Below are 6,544 nucleotides of genomic sequence, written 5' to 3'. Positions count from 1 at the left end.
AATCGCCCCTGATCTGAAGTTTAATAAATCACAGAAAAAAGGCTGTTTGAAAGCAATAAAACAGGGAAACCTTTGAACCTTACATGTGTCTGACACGCCACCTGCTTGTGGAGACTCTTTTGCATTGAGGGAGTTTTGCAGGGACAATGTTAATGACTCACAGAGCTCGGAAAGGTTTGGATCAGCATGAAACTCTCAGTTGAACCATCAGAACAAAAGATGACCAGCTGTGTTAGAAAATTTCTAGTTCTTTGAAAAAAGGTTACCCTAGTCAAAACTACTGCTGTTTTCTCTGTAAAAATGTTTTTACATAGTCTTTGAAAAGATTATCATCAAAATGCCTCATTTCATCAATTTTGGTTAGCACATAACCTTTTTCAACAGCCTTCCGCAGCTCAAAACTGACCCAAGTTCCTAAGAGAGCCCTCTCAGGATCAGAGTGGATGCAATCAGTGGACTGGTTTAGAGTCTCTGTACATGTCCTGCATAAGGGGAACATCAGTTTACCGTTACAGCGAACAGGGAGCACAGGATGGTATAGACCTCTAGGGGGCAGAACGGTACATTTTATCAGTCCAAAATACTTTTCAATCGGTTCAAAGTCTCGAAAAATGACTTTAGGATGACCTACTGGATAGCGTTTACGGGCTTGCATAGTTGGATAAAGCAACGTGAAGTCATAGTAGTGTATTTTGTCATTCTCAGCAGCTTTGTAATGCAGTCTGTACGCATTTGTACGACCCCAAACAGGACGTCTCGGGGGTTGAGCCTTGTCGGTGCTTCATAAGCTCTCCCATCTGTTTTCTTTGCCTCCTCCCTTCACACTCCCACATCACCCTGACCTGAAGCTTGTGGGACTGTCTAAGGGCCTGTATTTTAGCAGTAAACTGCCTGGAGAACACCGAACACAATGTTATTCACAGTGTTTGTGTGTCCAGGATTGTAGCACTTGGGGCACCTGTGCCAGAAACAACCAGAAAATTCAGAAGCGGTGCGGGTACCGCTCTGTTCACTAAACCCATCAACATGATAGGGACCTAATGTTTCTCACCGTGACTGAGAGCGTGACGTATCTCAACGCTGTTTTTCACTGCCTCATATTCAAGCCAGTGTATGGAAACACTGGAGTACGTCTTGTACTGGTTTACATACGCGCCCTCGCACGTTAACGCCAAGGTGTTGGGAGGCAGGAATTGCGTTTTGAATACAGACATGTAGCATGATGCGAGTGTAGTGTAATCAAAAGGATCAATACCGTACAACCGATGAATGCCTCGCGGTTTGCTAAGCGCGCCTTGCGTTGGTCCCATATGATCTCAGCTCGGCATGAAAATCAAACGTTTTGTGGCGAACTGTGTCGATGAGTTTTGCTCTTTCACTGTCAGACATGTTGTCATAACCGTATTTTTTGGCTGCCTGTATTTTTCACAAAGAGGTCAACACAGTCCACTCCTGAGGCACACCAACGCTCGCTCTCAAAATCAATAGCACATACAAACATGGCCTCGTGTTTACCGTCGGACGCGTTTCAAAGTCATAAAAACATATTTAGTCTGGGGGTGCAGAGAGTTTTTCGGGCTGTATAGAACATTGATGTTGAACATCTGATGCTAAATCATCCCCACAATGATCGCTCCTCCCTCTCTGACATTTATGTCCTACACCGCCTGTTTTTACAGGAAAACGATGACCACAGTCTTTGCAGTATTTGTAACGAATCTCTCAAGGTTTCATGTCTGTTAAAACAATCTGATGATCTGTATATGCGACCACAGTCTGAACAAAGGCCAGAAGTACTCTGCACACGACAGCCATCAGACAGCCATGTTCATGCGTCTGATACAAATCCAACTTTTTTGTGCCTCGATTGTGATGAAACACGATAATCTTAACATCCAAAAAGCGTTCAAATTTAGATACGTCAGACAGGGCGACTTTATGGTCTGCATTAAAGCCGACATCTGTCTGGAGTTGTTGTGCATGCTGACCGAGTTGAGAGCAGGAGATGCAGTAAGAAAAACAAAGATTATTGTCAGTGTTTGTAGGGACATATAGACACGCTGATTTCTTTTGAATAATGTCGTCGTATGGGATATTCCCTAATTTCAGCCGCAACCCTCCTCCCCCACGCTTGTTTAAGGCCACCGTAACAACAATGTCCAATTCATCGTCGGATCTCATTCTGGAATTGCTTTGCATAATCTGCTCAACTTCATTAAGAAATGTCGATGTGTTATAGTCAGCAGCATTAGAACACGACTTGCATCACTGGCCATGGAGGGTCCTCTCAGGATCACATTTAGTTGACCGTCAGGAGCAGCTACTCTTGATGAAAAATCAACAACTTCTGTTAACTGATGTTTTAGAGCATGCAGCGACGCGCGCAGATTTTCAGGAGTGACACCGTAAATTTTTTTCTCTCTGTAATATTAAACCCCTCCAAACCCCCGGCCTTATGTATGAGAGCAGACAGCTCTCGGCTATAGAGATGGCTTTGCTCATTTGTTTGGAGCCAAATTGATTATTTGTCTCTCAGACACAGAACTTCCCCCTGGTTATGAAGGGTGAGACGTTCCTGTCTGTGTGAACGGCGTTTGTCTGCGAGGTGAGAGATACATCAGTGAACGCAGGGCGGCCGGCATATGTGAGGGGAGAGGGAGCCGAGTCTGGTTCAATATAATCTGAGACGTTACCCTTCAAAATGCCCAAGTTATGATGAAGACTTTCAGCGGCGGTCATATCCAAATCAAAGTCATCATCATTGTCAAAATAATGTTCTAAACCGGACAGAGACTGATCATATGCTACCGATGCATCCCAGAGCTGTTGTTCAGATTCTAAACCTGATTGGATGACATTACATTAAACTCATTCATTACATCTGAGATACTAGAGAAATCCAATTCTTCATAATCACTCTCGTCGCTTGTTACAGGGGAGACTCGTTTTTGGTGAAATGATTTGCACAGGCGTTTGACTCCTAATTAAAAATGCAGCCAAAACAGAATGTAAAAATCAGACACAGTATAAACTCTTAGGCTTTTGAATTTTGTGACATATGGTCTATTTTAGCTTTTAATTCTAAATGTTCATTCCGAAGTCGCAGACTCTCCTTTCTAATTTGTTGATGGGTTTTTAGCATTAAAAAAGCTAGCTGGGTAGAATTCTTAACAGCTAGAGATTGTGTCACTCTGCTAGTATACAAAATGGCTTTAAAGAGTCTAACCAATCGCTGATACTCTCGGGCTTGCAATGTCATCCATAGTGTAGAGTGTTTGTTATCTACAGAGATAGAAGGCTTACTGTGTGTTGTATGGTCCTCAGGAAAACCACTAGCATGCCAGGAAGATAGCTCATCTTCGGTCAATCAACATCATGTGGCGAAACAAAGGTCCCAAAGATTGAGAAACACTGGCAGATTCCGTCTCAACCAACTGTTCGTCCTCACTCCAATGTACAATCTGGGCACTCATATTCTTAACCTCTAAAACAACCTATAATTATGTATAGGTACATGTGTTAAAATAAACAGGGATACATGTACCTTCAGCCTCAGGGTAAGACCTGTTTTCCCTCAGAGATTCAGTTCTGCAACCCTGTGCTGTCACTTCAGTAGTGATCAGTAGTGGAGCATATGAGACGCAGTTAATGGCTGTAAAGCACACAAAGGCCAATGTATTATATTTTTGTGTTAGATGTAAAGAGAATATTTACTATGGCAAAGTCAGGTAGAACGAGTCACATTTTGGGTTAACTGCTTTTTTAAACAACCTAAATCAGTTAATGTATTAAAATGTACCGTATATATATATATAATATATGTAATGTAATATATATATATATTATATATATATATATCAAGATTATCAGATCCCTCGGAGCCATGTAATTAAAAACAAAAAAGAACTACTGGACTACATCTGTGACATCACACTGCACATAACATTTTGCTTCAATAGATATTCTAGAATATCACAACAACAAGGGTGTCACGGTTTGGTGTGGGTGAGGCAGGGTTGAGCTGGTTGGAGGACCCAAACGCAGGACACAAGGTAGGAAGAGGTACAGTACAAAGGGGTTTTAATGAACAAACCAAAAGCGAGCACACTTACAGGTGAGTGGCTGAATACAGAGTCCAAAAACTAAGGTAGTCCAAACAGAGATCCAAAGGGAGCAGCGTAACACGACCGGGAGACACGACAAACAACAGGAGACACCACAGCAACTCCAGGAGACAGCATACATGACCCGACCAAGACAAGACAGAAACACCAGGCATCTATATACACAAACACACAGGGACTAACGAGCAGGGCGGGAGCAACACAGGTGAAGGACATGAGATTAACGAGGCAGACAGAGAGAGACAGTGAGCAGAGGGAAATAGAGAGACTGACATGCAGGCAGAGTGACAACCGGGGGAACAGACGGAACACAGGTTACTGAACACAAAACAGACCAGAGTGAACACTTAACATGAACTAAGGTACAGGACTGGGAACAAGGACAAAGAACTAAAACGCAGGAACAAGAGTTAAGGCAGTGATTAAGAACAATATAAAATAGACTACCAAACCAAAGCAATATCAAAACAACACAGGACTAGAAGCTAGAACACCAGACAAGACATAAACACTAAGGACAAGGAAACAAGAAGAACAGGTAAACAGAAGGACACCAGAAACAAATGGCAAAAACTACAACTCATGACAGTACCCCCCTCTCAAGGAACGGATCCCAGACGTTCCTTCAAAGCAAGAACCAAACAATCCCAAAACAAAGTGTCCATGCAGCCCCCGGGTGGGCAGAGGGAGGACCGGAGGAGGGCAAGAGCCAAACCAGGGTGGGCGGAGGGAGGACAGGAGGAGGGCCAGAAAAAACAAAAAACTGCAGACAGCAGCAGACAGAAGGGGACCAGAGTACAGGGGGGAGGTCAAACAGGCAGGGCAAGGCAGTTCAGGAGGCTGACCGAGGCGTCCAGAGGGGAAAAAAAGTTCAGTGGGTCGTCCTGGAGGATAACCCAACAGACCAGGTGGGCAACAGAGTTCAGGGGTCGTCCCGGAGGGTGACCCATGAGGCCGGCAAATCAGGGGAGAACAGAGTTCAGAGGCCGTCCCGGAGGACGACCCAACAGGCCGGCAGAACAGGGAGGCAACAACGTTCAGGAGGTCGGGAGGACGACCCAACTGGGCGGGAGGACCAGAGGGTCCACAGAGTTCAGGTGGCCATCCCGGAGTACGGCCCTGGAGGCCGGACTGTTCAGGGGGACGGCAGGAAGGCCAACAAAGAGGCTGGAAACCCACTGGAGGCCAAGCGGGGGACCGACAAAGGTGGCGAATCCTCCCTGAAGGCCGGTGGCGTAGGCGAGACCTCTCTGGAGGCCGGGCAGGGGCCATAGACAGGAACTAATCCTCCCTGGAGGTTGGCAGCGAAGAAGAGATCGCTCCGGAGACTGAGCAGGAGGCCGGCGATGAAGGCGAGATCTCTCCAAAGGTCTCAGCAGGGGTTGCAGATGATGGAAGGGACCCACCAGAGGCCGAAGAAGGCGAGGCTTCTCCAAAGGTCGGGCCGGGGACCGGCGTAGGGAGCCTGGGATCTCCGGTGGCAGAGCACAGCTGAGGACCACGGACTGAGCTGCTGGGCTGAGGGCCACGGGCGAGACACGAGGTGCTGGAGTCGGTCTGACCACCGACTGGACAGCTGGGCTGGGGACCATGGACTGGACACGAGGAGCTGGAGTCGGTCTGCCCACTGACTGAGCACTAGGAACAGGAATCGGCTGGACCACCAACGGAGATGGTGTTGGTGGGACCACCGACGAGACAGCTGGGCTGAGGACCATGGACCGGACACGAGGAGCTGGAGTCGGTCTGACCACCGACGAGACAACTGGGCTGAGGACCATGGACCAGACACGAGGAGCTGGAGTCGGTTGGGCCACCAACGGAGCTGATGCCGGTAGGTCCACCGACGGAGCACTAGGAACAGGAATCGGCTGGGCCACCGGCGAAGCAGGTGCCGGTCGGACCACCAACGAGGGCACAGGAGTCAGCTGGGCCACCGGCGAAGCTGGTGTTGGTCGGACCACCGACGAGGGAACAGGAGTCGGCTGGGCCACCGGCGAAGCAGGTGCCGGTCGGACCACCGACGAGGGTACAGGAGTCGGCTGGGCCACTGGCGAAGCAGGTGCCGGTCGGACCACCGACGAGGGTACAGGAGTCGGCTGGGCCACCGGCGAAGCAGGTTCCAAATGGCAAAAACTACAACTCATGACAAAGGGACCTGAGTGGTTTACAAATTAATCATATAGGTTGCCTACCCACATGTTCAAGGCACTACTCAATAGGGTATACCATTATACATGAATACAATTTTAAAAATATCTACCGTCATGTGCCTTTGTCCCCAACTTATACCCCAAAAACACATATGCCTTATTTATGACATTTTACGATCTTAAACCCCCATTCGCATCGAGACATCCCCTGATGCGAATGGGGGGGGAAGGGGGGAAAAGGTGAGTCCTTAGAATTAGTATGATAGA

This window comes from Micropterus salmoides, unplaced genomic scaffold (genome assembly GCF_014851395.1).
Source record: "Micropterus salmoides isolate LMB-PRFRI ecotype aquatic unplaced genomic scaffold, ASM1485139v1 Ms_hic_scaffold_21, whole genome shotgun sequence".
NCBI classification, from domain to species: Eukaryota; Metazoa; Chordata; class Actinopteri; order Centrarchiformes; family Centrarchidae; genus Micropterus; species Micropterus salmoides.
The sequence above is the reverse complement of the archived record's forward strand: the minus strand, read 5'-3'. Positions refer to the sequence as shown.